We start from the raw sequence: 17,826 nt of genomic DNA, 5'->3' as shown, positions 1-17,826 counted from the left end.
CATCAATATGATTTTTGGCGGATCTATGATCACTGGAACCAGCTTCACTATGTCAAGAAAAATGAAGAGTTTGGTAACACGAGAAAAGAGAATGCGGGAACTTCCAGATGAGGACGTGATTACTTTCTCCGACGAAGATGCGGCAGGCATCACCTTACCGCACAATGACGCCCTGGTCGTCACTGTACTTATTGGTAACTATCAAGCCCAACGGGTCATGACGCGCATCAGGGGAGTTCGGCTAATATTCTCCGTTGGAAGGTGGTAGAAGAAATGGGACTTCTTGAGAAAATGATACCGGCTATAAGGACGCTCTCCGGGTTCAATATGTCTAGCGAGACCACTAAGGACAGATTGATCTGCCCGTTGAAGTCTGCGGAGTCACGAAATTGACGAGGTTCTATGTGATTGGCGGCGACATGCGGTACAACACTATTTTCAGAAGGCCCTGGCTCCACGATATGAAAGTTGTCCCCTCAACGCTTCATCTGTGGCTCAAATTTCCTACCCCGGATGGGATCAAGCAGATTAGGGGGAACAACCGGCTTCAAGGGAAACGTTTTCCATAGAAGAGCCCGTAGCAATGGAAAGTCCAAACAAACCCATCCTATAGCAATTACAGGACCCAGATCCCGCATCAGATGCAGATCAAACAGGCACCAACAAAGAACAAGAACGATGTGAGGCATGAGGAGGTTGAAGATCACTTCTACGGGGTCCCAAGGTACTTCCAGCCACCGAACGATTTAGATGCTACTAAATCCATGACTAAGGAGCTTGAGTAGATTGCATTGCATCCGGACCTTCCAACGCGAAAGGTATACCTGGGCACAAGGTTAACCCCGGAGCTCAGGGAAACTATACTTGCTTATTTAAGAGATAACAATGACTGCTTTTCTTGGTCCCATAAGGATATGACAGGTAGTCCATCGAACCTCAGCTTTCCGCTGGTATGCCAGAAAAAGCGTCCCATAGCGGAAGTCTGCAACAGGTTTGTTAAAGAAGAGGTAGCTCGCTTGTTAAATATTAGGTCCATACGGGAAGTCAAATATCCGTACTGGCTCGCAAATGTAATAGGGGTGCCGAAAAAGGGTAATAAATTTAGGATGTGCATAGACTTCAAAGATCTAAATAAAACGTGTCCGAAGGATTCATTTCCGCTACCAAGTATCTATCAGATGATCGATACTACGGTCGGACATGAAATAATAAGCTTTTTCGATGCCTACTCTGGGTATAACCAGATAAGGATGTACCCGGAGGATCAAGAGAAAAATTTCTTCATAACTAATTTTGGTACATATTGTTATTACGTAATGCCTTACGGATTAAAAAATGCCGGAGCCACTTATCAGAGGCTCGTAAATAAAATGTTTGAGCAGCAAATAGGTAAAATCATGGAAGTCTATATAAATGATATGTTAGTTAAAAGTATCCATACTGGGGGACCATATTAGTCATTTGCAAGAAACATTTGCTATCTTGAGACAATACAACATGAAGTTGAACCCTGAGAAGTGTGCGTTCGAAGTCGGGTCTGAAAAATTCTTGGGTTTCCTTGTCTCTCAAAGGGTAATTGAGATAAACCAGGAGAAGATAAAGGCTATCGAATATATTCCGGACACATTGGAGGACATAAAGGCGGTGCAGCGGCTAACTGGCCGAATAGCCGCCCTTAGCGGGTTCATATCAAGATCTTCTGAGAAGTGCCACAAATTCTTCTCTTTGCTAAAAAAGAAGAATGATTTAAAGTGGACACCGGAGTGTCAACAGGCGCATCGGGATCTCAAAGCATATTTGTCCTCCCCTCCGCTCATGTCCAAACCTAAAGACGGAGAGCTTTTGTTGGTCTGTTTGGCCATCTCAGAGGTAGCAGTAAGTACCGTTCTTATACAAGAGGAATCAAGGTACGCAATTCCCTGTTTACTACATGAGTCGAGTCATGTTTGGGGCCAAAACTCGGTACCCCCTCTTGGAAAGGTTGGCCTTCGCCTTGGTAATGGCATCGCGGAATCTCCAGACTTATTTCCAATGCCACCCGATTGCCGTGGTAACCACCTTTCCTTTAAGAAATGTGCTCCACAAGTCCGAACTCTCAAAGCGATTGACAAAGTGGGCGATTGAATTAAGCGAGTTCAATATTAAATATAGGCCCCGTACTGCGATCAAGTCCCAAGTCCTGGCAGACTTTATGCCGGATTTCAGTCCGGGTGTGGCCCTCCAAGCTTAGAAGGAAGCTTCTTTAGTTTTGGGGGCTACATCCGGAGTTTGGACACTCTACACGGATGGGGCGTCCAACGTGAAAGGTACGGAGCTAGGTGTGGTACTCCGTACCCTCACGGGAGATGTTTTGAGGGAAGCAATTAATAGTATGCCTCTAAATAATAATGAAGTGAAGTATGAAGCTTTGATTACAGGTCTCGAGCTAGCTTGGGGACTCGGTGCAGAAGTCATTGAGGCAAAATGTGACTCCCTACTGGTGGTAAATCAAGTTCACGAAGTGTTCAAAGCCAAAGAGGAGTGCATGCTGAAGTACTTGGAAAAGGTTCTAAGGTTGCTTGTCTGGTTTCAAGAATGGACGGTGGTGCACGTCCCCAGAGAAGAAAATGTAGAAGTTGATGCATTGGCCAACTTAGGCTCGTCCACAGAATCGATGGGCACGAACTTAAAATTCGTGGTCCAACTACTGCACTCAACATTAGATCAATTAGGATATTATGAGGTGAATTCCATAAGCCTGGTTTGGGACTGGCAGAACGAATTCCTAGACTACCTCAATCACAGGAAGTTACCAGAGGATGCGAAGGCTTCTCGGGCCTTGCGATCCAAGGCGGCTCTGTACTGTGTTGTTGATGGCTACTTCCTTTGCAGGTGGTTTTTTGGCCCGATTACAAGATGCATAGGCCCTGAGGAGTCGGATTACATCATGCGGGAGGTTCACGAAGGCATTTGTGGTAATCATTCCAGTGTGGAATCCCCCACCAAGAAGTTGCTTTAGGCTAGGTATTATTGGCCCCGAATGGAGGAGGATGCTAAGGCGTTCGTCCAGAAGTATGATAAATGTCAACGGTGTGCACAAATGTTACACAACCAGGTGAAGATTTGCATCCGGTTATGTCACCATGGCCATTCATGAAATGGGGATGGATATAGTAAGGCCGTTGCCGGCGGGACCTGGTCCGGTACGGTTCGTATTAATGGTAACCGATTATTTCTCTAAATGGGTCGAGCCAGCAGCGTATAAAAAGGTCCAAGAGAAGGAAGTAATTGACTTCATCTGGAATCATATAATCTGTCGGTTCGGGATCCCGAAAGAGATCACTTGTGATAACGACCCGTAGTTTATTGGAGCCAAGATCACGAATGTTACACCTCGTAAATTTCTGTGTCGTTGTAAGCAATCTAACGTGAGTCCGGAGAGGCTATGATACCCCTATAAAGTTAAGGAAGACTTTAAATAAGTGTTAGACAATTATTTAAAGGTTTCGGGATCAAGGGAATCGAAAAAATTAGGTTTGTTGAAAATTTGGAAAAAACTTGGCAGAATTTTGGGCAGGATTTTTGGTCCAACTTCAAAGAGGCATATCTCCTAGGATATGAGGAGTTACGGAATCCATAACCTACGTATATTGAAGTTCGATGATTCTTCTTTTCAATGAAACTGACAGATCGCATTTCTGTGAAGTACGTGATGACGTACAGCCCGTACAAAAATGTACGTCTCATACATTTTGGATGTACTTTACCTGAAATTTCCGTAAAAGTTGAAATTTTTTAAAAAAATTTACCTCCAATGTACGGGATGAATAGTAACCCATACTTTGAAGTACGAGGTGAACCGTAACTCGTAATTTTCTCGAATTTTTCCAGAAACTTGGAAGTCGGTGGAGACTTCCTATAAAATTATTTCCCACAACTTGGGCCTCATTTTGACCCAAAAAATAAATCCCTAATCTCTCTCTAAGCTTCCCCTAACATCCATAAACACTCCAAATCATTCCAAATCAAATCAAGTGAAGATTAACCTTGAAAACCTAAGTTAATTTATGGGAATTGGATATTCTTGCTTTCACCTGGAGTCGTGGGGATTAAGTCTTAGAGCAAAGTGTGTGAGTTGAAATTCTTCAGATTCAAGTTATGTTTTTCATCTTATGTCTTATGTTAAGTTGATTTGAAGGTTTAGCAAGCCTTAGAGAGTGAAAAGAGTTATGGGGAAAAGTTCCAATATGAATTGATGATATTTTGAGTTGCAAATTAACTTGAAGTATAATTGTTAGCATGTTATGAGTATAATCTTGTTATGAGGGGTAATAATGATGTTGAGGAAGTGTGGTATACAATTGTATAAGGGGTTGTATTGAAGTTGTTATGGATTGTTCATGAAAAGAAGTTTGGGATTGGAATGTAATCTTTTGATTATGGAATTGTTGATGTTTTTATTGTGGTTTTGGGAGTTGTTTTGAGTTGGAGGAAATAGAAGATATAAGGGGAAATGCTGCCCAATTTTCGTTAGCTCATTTATTAATGTAGTTTGACCACATAAGCATTTCAATGACTTACCCGAAGTGCGAATCATTTTGAATGTAGATTTACGAGCTCGAGAGGATAGGCGTTGAGTAGTTAAGGAGATAACGAGGTATGTTAAGGCTAACCCTTTCTTTCTAAAGGCATGATTCCCTTATTGTGAACCCATACATGATATCTATAATGTCCTATTTCCTAAAATTGCTATAAAATCATAATTCTCAAGGTTCCTATGGTATTGTTTATATAAGTTCCCTATTATGATGATGATAATGATGATGATGATTCCATTTCTAAAGATACACAAGCTTATAGTTCTTGATGTTCTCGTGATATTATTAAGCTTGTTTCATGATTATTGATGTTAATCATTGATGTTGGTCTCATCTTATGATTTTTTTCCTTCAAGGTGAGATATGTTCATGATGATAGCTCCACAATGATAATCGGAGGTTTACCGATCTTATGTCACTCCGATAGAGTCATAGCTTTTATTTAGGCTCTCATGCATGCTTTATATATATGTATGTATTTTCTCACACCGCGCCGCGCTATAGTCGCCCGGGCAGGCACCTAGATATGCAAAACACTGTAGTGGGCAGGTTATGATGTTACCCCAGATACGGGATGTCCCGGACGCGGGATGACATTATACATGGATCGGGCTACACGTTCCATATATATATATATATATATATATATATATTTGTGTGTGTGTGTGTGTGTGTGAAAAATGTTTTTTTTTAAAAGCTAAGCATGCGTGACATCCGCCTTAAGAGTCATCAGATGTACACGTTGTCTCTATTATCTCATGATACTTTCCATATCTTTATTATTTTATTATTCATGTCTTACATACTCAGTATATTATTCGTATTGACGTCCTTTTACTTGGAGACGCTACGTTCATGCCCGCAGGTAGGCAGGGAGACGGAACAGATCCATAGGTGTTTCATCAGTGATTTCTCAGGAGCGCTCCACTTGCTTCGGAGGCCAATCTAGTGGTATTATTATTTTGTGTACATATTTGGGCACGGCAGAGTCCTGTCCCGGCTTTATGATTTCATGCACTCTATGTAGAGGCTCGTAGACAGATGTATATAGTTAGATATTCTATAACCTCATCGGTTCATATTTTTGTGTATCACTTTTGGCAGCCTTGTCGGCTTGTGCATATGGGCTTAGTTGAGGATGATTATATAGTTGTGTATTTATCTTTTAGACTCATGCCCTTACAGATTATGATAGTTGTGAGTTATCTTTGTGGTCCACCTAGATATGATTATGAGATGTATGAGAAGAGGTGCTCGAGAGGTTAGCTCCAGGTGCCCGTCATGGCCCTCTGGTTTGGTCGTGACAGAAGTGGTATCAGAGCAGTTCCTCCTAGGGTGTGTCTACAAGTCATGTCCAGTAGAGTCTTATTTATGGGGGTGAAGCATGCCACACTTATAAACATGAGGCTGCAGAGTATTTAGGAACTATTGACCTTTCTTTCTCATCTTAGATCGTGCGATAGAGCCCAGTTAAGAATGCAACTATCTAAGTTTTTCCTGTTTAATTTTCAGTGATGCCTCTGAGAAAGAAGAAAGTCAGTACAATACTGGGCGCTGCTGGAGAAGGTACTAGCTGAGAACCCCCGATCGAGTTAGGAAATAGCAAGACTCAGAGTGCTACTCCCTCGCATGTTATCTCTACTCCTCCAGCGGTAGAAGAGCATGGAAGGGCTCCAAACGCTCCGACCCCTCAGCCTCTAGCCCCTCTCCCTATTGCTCCAGATCAGGACTTACGAGACACAGTCCAGTTATTAACCCAGTTAGTCGCCGCTTAGGCTCAGTGGCAAGGTACGGGCCATGGAGATATAACTGTCAGTGTTAGAGTCCGTGATTTTATTAGTTCGAATCCTCCAGCATTCTTTAGGTCAAAGCCAGATGAGGACCCACAGAACTTCATAGATGAGATATTGAGGACATTGCGGGTCATGCATGCTTCGAATGTTGAGTCGATAGAGTTGGCCTCTTATAGATTGCGAGATGTGGTTGTTCATTAGTACAACACCTGGATATCTTCTAGAGGGGTAAATGCACCCCCACCGGTATGACAGGAGTTTGTAGATATTTTTCTCCGACACTATTTACCGCCAGAGGTTTGACGGGCCAGAGCTCATAGGTTCCTGAACCTCAGACATGGGAATATGAGTGCTCGGGAATATAGCTTTCGTTTTAATTCCTTGGCTCAGTATGCTCCAAATATGGTTGCTGATATAGGAGTTAGAGTTCACCGATTTGTGAATAGATTGAGACCCCATTTGATTGATGATTGTTTGACGGCCTCGCTTCAGGAGGATATGGATATTTCTCGTATTCAGGACTATGCCCTGAATCTGGAAGAACGATAGCAACAGTGGAGGAGTGAGCGTGATTATGATAGGGGTTATAGTAAGAGAGCCAGATCCTCAGGTGCTATTAGTGACTTCGGGGGGGAGGGGGGTTTAGAGGCTGTATTATTCTAGGTACTCGGGTCAGTCAGTGGCTAGTGCACCTTCTCGATTTGTAGGCAAGAGACTTGATCGCCCTATTTATTTTTGACTAGGACAGAGTTCCAGAGCTTCGGGTTCTTAATACAGGGGTGATTCTGGCCAGGTGAGACAACCTTTACCACGATGTACTCAGTGTGGTAAACTACATTCAGGGCAGTGCCGTTTGGGATCAAATGCTTGCCATGCTTGCGTCCAGATAGGCCATATGATACGCGACTGCCCATCGAGAGGTGATAAAAGTATTATTCAGCCCACGGGATCAACAACTGGTTCTTCATCTTCTAGAGGGGTAAATGCACCCCCACCGGTATGGCAGGAGTTTGTAGATGTTTTTCTCCGACACTATTTATTGCCAGAGATTTGAGGGGCCAGAGCTGATAGGTTCCTGAACCTCAGAGAGGAGAATATGATTGCTCGGGCATATAGCGGGTTCATCCCTGTAGTAATTGAATGAATTGAGTTGTTAACATGAAAGGGTAAGAACTCAACGGGATTCCCTTTTCATTTTAATTCCTTGGGTCGCTATGCTCCAACTATGGTTGCTGATATGGGAGATAGAGTTCACCGATTTGTGAATGGATTGGGACCCCATTTGATTGATGATTGTTTGACGGCCTCACTTCAGGAGGGTATGGATATTTCTCATATTCAGGACCATGCCCTGAATCTGGAAGAACGATAGCAACAGCGGAGGAGTGAGCGTGATTATGATAGGGGTTATAGTAAGAGACCCAGATCCTCAGGTGCTATTAGTGACTTCAGGGAAGGGAGGGTTAGAGGCAGTAGTATTCTAGGTACTCGGGCCAGTCAGTGGCTAGTGCACCTTCTCGATTTGTAGGCAAGAGACTGATCGCCCTATTTATTTTTTACTAGCCGTAGTTCCGTAATCCTCGTGTTCTTAGTATAGGGGTGATTCTGGCCAGGTGAGACAACCTTTACCACGATGTACTCAGTGTGGTAAGCTACATTCAGGGCAGTGCCATTTGGGATCAAATTCTTGCTATGTTTGCGGCCAGACAGGCCATATGATACGCGACTATCTATCGAGAGATGATAGAGGTATGATTCAGCCCACGGGATTAGCAGCTGGTTCTTCATCATCGATGTACCCTCTGGGGAAATGTACACAGACACCGGCAGGCCGTGGTGGAGGCAGAGGGGGAGCATCCAGTTCTAGCGGTCCTCAGAACCTTATCTATGCACTAGCTGGGTGATAGGATCTCGAGTCTTCACCTGATGTAGTTACAGGTATATTATCAGTATCCTCTCGCAATGTATATGCATTGATTGATCCAGGTTCTACATTGTCATATGTTACTCCTTATGTTGCCGGTCAGTTTGGGGTGAAACCTGAGTCGATTAAATCTTTTGAGGTATCTATACCCGTTGGTGACCCAGTGATAGCTAGACGGGTATATAGATATTGTGTGGTTGTAGTTTGTGATCGTCATACCATGGATGATTTGATTGAGCTAAATATGGTAGACTTTGATGTTATTATGGGTATGGATTGGTTAGCTTCCTGTTATGCCAATGTTGATTGTAGAACAAAAATGATTCGCTTCCAATTTCCGGGCCAACCAGTTCTAGAGTGGAAGGGTAATACAGCATCTCCGAGAGGTAGGTTTACTTTCAATCTCAAGGCAATGAAGATGATTGCTAAAGGTTGTATTTATCATTTGGTTCGGGTTCAGGATACAGAAGCAAATTGCCGACTCTTCAATCTGTCCCAATAGTTTATGAGTTTCCAGATGTATTCCCGAACGAACTTCCAGGCCTTCCACCAGAATAGGAGATTGATTTTGCCACTGACGTGTTACAGGATACTAAGCCAATATCCATTCCTCCTTATAGAATGGCACCTGCTGAATTGAGGGAGTTGAAGAAGCAACTGAAGAATTTTCTTGAGAAAGGCTTTTTTATGCCTAGTTCATCACCGTGGGGAGCACCTGTGTTGTTTGTAAGAAAGAAAGATAGTTCGTTACGGATGTACATTGTTTATAGGCAGCTGAATAAGGTGACAATAAAGAACAAGTATCCACTTCCAAGAATTGATGATTTATTTGATCAGTTACAAGGTGCCAAATGGTTCTCAAAGATAGATTTAAGATCCGGGTATCACCAGGTGAGAGTCAGAGAGAAAGACATTCCGAAGACGGCCTTCAGAACTAGATATGGTCATTTTGAGTTTCGGGTAATGTCGTTCGGATTGCCTAATACACCGGCAGTATTCATGGACTTAATGAACAGTGCATTAAGGCCTTTCCTAGAATTGTTCATGATTGTGTTTATCGATGATATTTTAGTATACTCACGATCTGAGGCAGAGCATGCAGACTATTTACGTGGTGTCCTTAGAGTTCTTCAAAGATCGGAAAGTTATACGCAAAGTTCTCAAAATGTGAGTTCGTTGAATTCTCGTGACATTTACGGGGCACATTATTTGGGGGGGGGGGGGGGGGGGGGGGGGGGGGGGGGTATTCGGGTGGATACCCAGAAGATTGAAGTGGTGAAGACTTGGCCAAGGCCTACAACACCTACTGAAGTTCATAGCTTTCTGGGTTTGGCAGGTTATTACAGAAGATTTGTAGAAGGGTTTTCTTCTATTTCTGCACCACTGATGAAGTTGACTCAGAAATCAGCTAAATTTTAATGGACGGATGCTTGTGAGCGCAGTTTTCAGGAGCTGAAGAATAGATTGAGTTCAGCCCCGGTTCTGAGACTTCCAGAAGGACTGGAGGGCTATGTTATTTATTGTGATGCCTCAGGCATTGAGCTAGGTTGGTTGTTGATACAACATGGAAAGGTTGTAGCTTATGCTTCAAGGCAGTTGCGGAAACATGAGAAAAACTATCCAACAAATGATCTAGAGTTAGCCGCGGTGATTCATGCATTGAAGATGTGGAGGCATTATCTGTATGCATTCATGTTGATATTTATACAAACTATAAGATTCTCCAGTATATTTTCAAGAAGAAGGAGTTGAGCTTATGGTAGAGACGATGGTTGAAATTCTTTAAATTCAAGGTATGTTTTTCATCTTATCTCTTATGTTAACTTGATTTGAATGTTTAGCAAGTCTTAGAAAGTGAAAAGAGGTATGGGGAAAAGTTCAAATATGAATTGATGATATTTTGAGTTGCAAATTAAATTGAAATATAATTGTGAGCATGTTATGGGTGTAATTTTTTTATGAGGGGTAATAATGATGTTGAGGAAGTGTGGTATACAAGTGTATAAGGGGTTGTATTGAAGTTGTTGTTATGGATTGTTCATGAAAAGAAGTTTGGGATTGGAATGTAATATTTTGATTATGGAATTGTTGATGGTTTTATTGTGGTTTTTGGGAGTTGTTTTGAGTTGGAGAAAATAGAAGATATAAGAGGAAATGCTGCCCAATTTTCGTTAGCTCATTTATTAATTTAGTTTGACCACATAAGCATTTTAATGACTTACCCGAAGTGCGAATCATCTTGAATGTAGATTTACGAGCTTGGGAGGATAGGCATTGAGTAGTTAAGGAAACAAGGAGGTATGTTAATAAGGCGAGGTATGTTAAGGCTAACCCTTTCTTTCTAAAGGCATGATTCCCTTATTGTGAACCCATACATGATATCTATAATGTCCTATTTCCTAAAATTTCTATAAACTCATAATTCTTAAGGTTCCTATGGTATTGTTGATAAAAGTTCCCTATGATGATGGTGATTCCATTTCTAAAGATACCAAAGCTTATAGTTGATGTTCTCGTGATATTATTAATCTTGTTTCATGATTATTGATGTTGGTCTCATCTTATGATTTTGTTCCTTCAAGGTGAGATATGTTCATGATGATAGCTCCATAGTGATAATCGGAGGTTTACAAACCTTATGTCACTCCGATAGAGTCATAGCTTTTATTTGAGCTCTCATGCATACTTTATATATATGTATGTATTTTTTCACACCGCACCGTGCTATAGTCAGCCGGGTAGGCATGTAGATGTGCACACCACTGTAGTGGGCAGATTATGATTTTACCCCGAAGGCGGGATGCCCCGGACACAAGATGATATGATATATGGATCGGGCTACACGTTCCACAATATATATATATATGTATGAAAAATGTTTTTTTGAAAAAAAGATAAGCATGCTTGACATCCGCCTTAAGAGGCATCAGATGTACCGGTTATCTCTCTTATCTCATGATACTTTCCATATCTTTATTATGTTATTATTCATGCCTTACGTATTCAGTATATTATTCGTGCTGACGTCCTTTTGCTTGGGAGACGGATCAGATCCATAGGTGCTTCATCGCCCGATTTCTCGTAGAGTGCTCCACTCGCTTCGGAGCTGCAGTCTAGTGGTATTATTCTTGTGTGTACATATTTGGGCACGGCGGGGTCCTGTCCCGTCTTTATGATTTCATGCACTCTATGTAGAGACTCGTAGACAGATGTATATAGTTAGATGTTCTATAACCTCATCGGTTCATATTTTTGTGTATCATTTTTGGCAGCCTTGTCGGCTTGTGCATATGGGCTTAGTTAAGGATGATTATATAGTTGTGCATTTATCTTTTTGACTCATGCCTTTACAGATTATGATAGTTATGAGTTATCTTTGTGGTCCACCTAGATATGATTATGAGATGTATGAGAAGAGGTGCTCGAGAGGTTAGCTCCGGGTGCCCATCATGGCCCTCTGATTGGGTCGTGACAATGAATTTTCTCAAAGAATTGAACATCAAAAGAATCATTTCTTCTCGCTATCATCCCAACGGTAATGGCCAGGTGAAATCAACGAAACATTTGCCTTTCTAAAAATTTGAAGAAAGTTAAGTCGAAAGATGCAAAGGGCGTGGCAGTTAAAATTACCGGAGGTACTATGGGACTTACAGAACCACGGTAAAATCTAGTACCGGTGAATCTCCTTTCTCCCTTGTATATGGGGCAGAGGCGTTGATCCTGGTAGAAGTTGGAGCTCCCAGTCCATGGTACGACTGGGCGCAAGAACAATCCAACGATGAAGCGATGTTGGTGCAGTTAGATTTGTTGGCGGAACATAGAGACCTCACATACGTCCGGATGGTCGCACGTAAAACAACGGATGGAGCGCTACTAAAATCGTCGCACCAACCTCCGATATTTCAAAATCGGGGACTTAGTGCTACGGAAGGTAACACAAGGTACTCGAGACGCAAATACGGGAAAGCTAGGCCCAAATTTGAAAGACCCGTACAAGGTGATCGGCATTTTCGGAAAAAGGGTCATACAAACTATAAGAAGGAGATGATAATCAGGTCCCTAGTAATTGGAATGTCAGTTTCCTAATAAGATATTATGCTTAGCCTGAAAATTGTGGCGGGTCAAACGTACTTTTTTTCCTTTCGACTCGTTTTTACCCCAATCGATTTTTCGGCAAGGTTTTTAATGAGGAAAGCTTCGCGTCGTTACTAGGTTTTTTTCTGTAAGGCATTCTACAATGTTTGGAACCTCATTCTTTACTTCCAAACACTGGGGGCTACACATATGGATATACTGAAGACTGAAAAGAAAGCAATTGTGGCTTCGGCTCAAACAGAAATTGAAAGATCATCACCGGGGATTGCCCGGACGAAATAATATCATGGATGTAACCCGACTGACCACGTTAGATGGCAGCCGAAGTTCTATAACTCAAGTCAAAGTTAAGGAAATAAATGAAATTTTCCTGTTATGATCAATCTTTTCCATGTTAAGCAAAATACAAGAACGGATGCGACTAGCGTCATACCGAAAATTTTGTGCCAAAGCGAATAGGAGACGTCCATTTCTAAGCACCAAGAAATAAGGGCCCTCTCTTATAATGATAAAACTTCTTATAAAGAAGGCGAAGTTCGGAAATCATAAGAGCTCGTCCGGAAGTCCAGCATAAAGTTCGAGTCGGACGAAGATTATTCTGATTTAGTAAGGGGTATCTTTAAAACAATAAGCCTTAAATGATCAGGTGACCTGTACCCGAAGAGTAGAAACAACGTACGTGCCTAGCCTTCGAGGTTTTGGGCTTATAAATTTATTCCTCATGTTCTTTGAAAAGATAAGAGAATATCGGAGCTAATGCAAAAGTTATATCTATGTAAAATCTCTCTGTGGCCCGGAGTCAAGAGACAATTTCAAGGCCCGCAAAAGAAGCTATAAAAACCATACTTCGCGGAGACCTCAATATAAAACAAAAACAACAAACACAATTGTCCAAAAGCGGATTAAAATAAGGGCATGCAAGCCCTAAGATAAACAAAGTATGAGCGCACAGGCTCGTCAAAGTTACTAGAATCTAAAAGTTAGGGGGAGGACAGACCATGCTCAGCAGGAAGAGGAGCCCCCGGGCCTTCACTCTCAGAGCTGCTATCCTCGGATGATCATAGGTTTGCCATTGTAGACTCAGCAGCCATAAATCTATGTCGGCATATAGCAAGGCTTTTGACTGGTCCATTTTCTTATCCAAGGCCTTCTGGAAGGCATCCCGGTAGGACTTCAGAAAGGTAACGTCGCGTATCAGACTGGGCTTATGTTCCCAGTCAGCTCGGCGCCACTGTAAACTTTCTCACCTTCCTTAGAGACGGGCCCGAGAAGCTTCTGAACATCTCAGCTGACCCCGGGTGGCCTCCAGTTCGCTTGTCAGACGGCGGACTCGCACCTGTAGGTTTTGGAGATCAGAATTCTTGGCCTGCAATGACCTGTTTTCGTCGTCCAACTGTTTCTTGGCTTCATCATAACTCAGTTGTAGGGAGTGCTTCAAGGATTCTGATTCACCGCATCTTATTCGGAGCGTTTTACCCTTCGGTGCAGTTGGCGATTTTTAGTAGTTACGGAGTCCAGCACTTGCATTTTCCCCACCGCGGCTATTGTGGAGGTGGTGGAGGTATGGCATGCGAGGATGCAGCAAGCCGATACGAGATGACCTCGGTGTTCGGACCGACTGTGTGGCCCTGATTGAGTAGAGGTCTCACCAGCTTCGTTAGTGTTGAATTGCAATGGTAAGGTGTTAGGACATGCATGCTCCAAAGGATCTGCCGGTCCTTCTTGCTCAGATGGGACATCCGGCCCTACTATTCCCGGGGTAGAGGGAGTCTCCTCTCCACCGTCAAGGTTGATCATGCCTTGGTTTTCTTGCACCTCCTTCCAAGTCTCAACAAGGCGGCATCGGGACCGTACTCGGGAGTCTATCCCATCAGTCGAGGCTTTGGCAACCTGTAAGGGACTCTCAACTTTGTGTTTTCGGCAATCATAGTGCCGAGTAGTGGCAAAAATTATATTTTAAAATGTGGTACCACTTGAGGGAATTCTCCGGGTCGATGATCTTCGAGAGGGGATTCCTGCATGTAGCCATGAAGTTCCGTCATGAAAGATGAAGAAGCACGGGGAATGTGGTTCTTTCCTCTCTACCACTCTTTAGCCATGCTTTTCCAAGTTCTGGTTACTCCTGCTGTGGCTCTCGGCAAGAAGTCCAAAGATCATCAAACAACCTCGGATGAAACCGTGAGCCACGGGGGGGTACGCAAAGTTAGGGAATGTTATGCGGTGACAAAGGAAAATTTGGAAGGAAGGGTTTACAAACTTACGAGTGTTGTTCCATGTCTCTGGGAATGGATCCGGAGAGGCATGGTGGAGAAGGTCTGTTCTTATTATCACAAACCATTCATACCAGCCCCAGTCAAAGTCATCTTCGACACTGTAATCAGCCCACGAGAGTCGCGGGGTAACAAATGGATCATTCCACCCCGGAACAAGCACGGGGAGTAGAGCTGCATCAGGTGATCAATAGAGAAGCGAGTCCGGCGCGGTCAGTGAGTTCCTGGATGTAGTAAACGGTCCTCCATAGCTGAGGAGTGAGTTGGCCTAAGAAAACTTTATACCTACGGCAGAAGGTCTCAATTAAATAGGTAACTGGTAAGGTGAACCTGATGGTAAAGAGGTAAGTATGAACCATGGACTACCTCTGGACATGGTGAGTCATCCTGTCCTCAGAACCAACAGTGAGGGCTAAGACCTCCGGCCCTAATTACAGTTGGCATAAACTTGGGGCAGATCTTCATTGGTTACGAGGGAATTAATCTCACCCACAGATTTATGGCGAGTGTCTATGCAGAAGTCTCCTCTGTACACGCAGTCAAAGGGCAGAATTTATGTGGCAAGGGATCCTAGGTCGATTTCTTTGGAAATGGATGCTTCATGGCTCTTCTTCTATCCCAGCTTTGGGGAATTATCAGAGGGAAAAGAGAAAGAAGGGACTGAATTCACCGGGCTTTATAGAAACAAGGCCATGGTTAAAATTGACTTTAATATTCTAGAAATGAAGGTCTGAGTCCTAAGTAGAGGGAATCTAAACTTCATGCAAGGAAAGAAATAATCTTCTTGAGTGGAAAGATTGGGAAAAGATTTGAGGTTTGTGTAAGGAAGAAAATCTTTGAAACACCTGAAATCGAGCCGTCAGTAGGGACGGTGAAGTGCCAAGGGTCATCTTCATTGCCTTATAAAGCTTTGGTTGATTGACGCGATGATTGAGGTCTTAGAACATTTCGGGATCCGGTGTGTTCTGGATAAATTTGAATCCTTCCATTTTCCGGGAAAATCTTTTTGAATATCGAGAAGTGGGGGGACTATTTGTATTGGGCAAAATGCGGATAATACAGCTGTACCAATGCGGTTAGGACACATGGCACAGAGGACAAGTCATAAGGTGAGTCAGCACCATTATCACCGGTAGTAGAATCATGGTACCAGAGAAAGCGCTAGGCCTGGCGGGGCATTAGAATAGCCCCGGTCGAGAGCATAACGGTTTTCCGTTATGAGTCAATTCGAGCATTACGGATATGGTGTGATTATGCTTAATGGACCTCTTCATTGCTCATTATTAATATCCAATTAATGTTCATTATGGGCAGGGGCGTAATACATGGAATATGTGCCCCTAGCTCTTAGTATAATAAAGATTGTCATTCCTATTGTAAAGAGACGAGGTACAAGCTAATATACTCAGTTCTCACACTTATTCTTTGCATAAACTTTATCTTATTGTCATATTTCCTAAGCTCCGGTGCACGGCCTGACCGAAACAGAGAAATCTAAGTCCTGAATCGTCACCTTCTACCCAGGCTTTTCCATTCTACTTACTTTATTTACTTATATTTACGTTATCTCGATACAAACATCATAATCGTATCGTTCACTTTGATCTACCTGTCCCTGACTACGTCTATAAATTCAACTAAACCGTTTTATGGAAATATACTTAGGGGTAAAAGTTATTAAATAGCCTAGTCAAGAGTATAATTATGATTATGAATAATTTAGATATACCATTAAAATTTTGTGGCAAGTTTAGGGGATTGGTATTTGCAATAACCTGGCCCTTAATTTTTAATTTAAACGCTTAATTTTGGGATTGAATGTAAGATTTAGCCCACGTACCCATACTTATATTTGGTTTAATAAATTACTAATCAGTTAAATTCTAATTGGATAAATAGAGGAAGTTAATTTTGGTTATAAATCCCCACTACCCATTTTGATGGAGAGTGGGACTAAAGTAACTGGTCCTGTCTCTGCCTTTTTAACTGAAGAATAGCGTATTTCTATCCACTCTATTCAGAACAAAACTAGTAAAGGAAATGGAGAGAAATTTATGGAAAAATGCTTTCTGAAGAAGAATAAACAATGAAGTCTTCCTGTCACACCCCAACCTTGGTGAGGCATGATTGGCACCTGACACCTGATTAGGGCTGAGCGAACCAAGCTATAACTCACATCATCTATGTCCGAAAAGACAAGCTAGGCCAACGAGGCCAACCTATGAGTATAATGTCATACAAAAACTAAGCATGTGAACTCAAGGTCAACATATATCTCTGTAAATATCATTCCCAAAATACGCATATATATATATATATGTATGTATGTATAAATATAAGGGTCTACTAGATCGACATCACTATTGACAAAACATGACTAGACTATACACATGATCTGTTTGCAAAAGCCTCTAAGGACATGACCAAAGTATATACATCAGGAGAGGGCCCCCAACATACCAATAACACAAAAATACATATTCAATCCCTGACTCGGCAATGCTCCAGGAAGAAGTGGAGCTCACCAATCAAAATTGGTACCTGGAGGCAGCCTATTGTGGAGGGTCCTCACCTCGTCTGTCTATACCTGCGGGCATAAACGCAGCAGCCACAAGAAAAAGGATGTAAGTACGAACAATTTATCGAGTATGTAAGGCGAAAATGTAACATAATAAACATATACTGCAAAGAAGGAGATTAAGAATCAACCTGACACTTCCGAGCTACCGATGTAAATCTAGCCTACATATATATATATATATATACCTCTTCAAATTTTTGCAATCTCCACTATGTCTTTATACCCTACCATGGCCCTGGTTAGCTTATTATCATAACATTATCCAAACATATGTTGCGGCGTGCAACCTGGTCCAAATATGAATGCATGTGTTGCGGAACTTGCAACCCGATCCAACTATGAATGCATGTGTTGCGGAACGTGCAACCCAATCCAAATATAAATGCATGTGTTGCGGAACATGCAACCCTATCCAAATATGAATGCATGTGTTGCGGAATGTGCAACCCGATCCAAATATGAATACATGTGTTGCGGAACATGCAACCCAATCCAAATATAAATGCATGTGTTGCGGAACATGCAACCCAATCCAAATATGAATGCATGTGTTGCGGAATGTGCAACCCGATCCAAATATGAATGC

The sequence above is a fragment of the Lycium ferocissimum genome, chromosome 1 (assembly GCF_029784015.1).
Source record: "Lycium ferocissimum isolate CSIRO_LF1 chromosome 1, AGI_CSIRO_Lferr_CH_V1, whole genome shotgun sequence".
In the NCBI taxonomy this organism is placed as follows: domain Eukaryota; kingdom Viridiplantae; phylum Streptophyta; class Magnoliopsida; order Solanales; family Solanaceae; genus Lycium; species Lycium ferocissimum.
Note: the sequence above shows the minus strand (reverse complement) of the source record.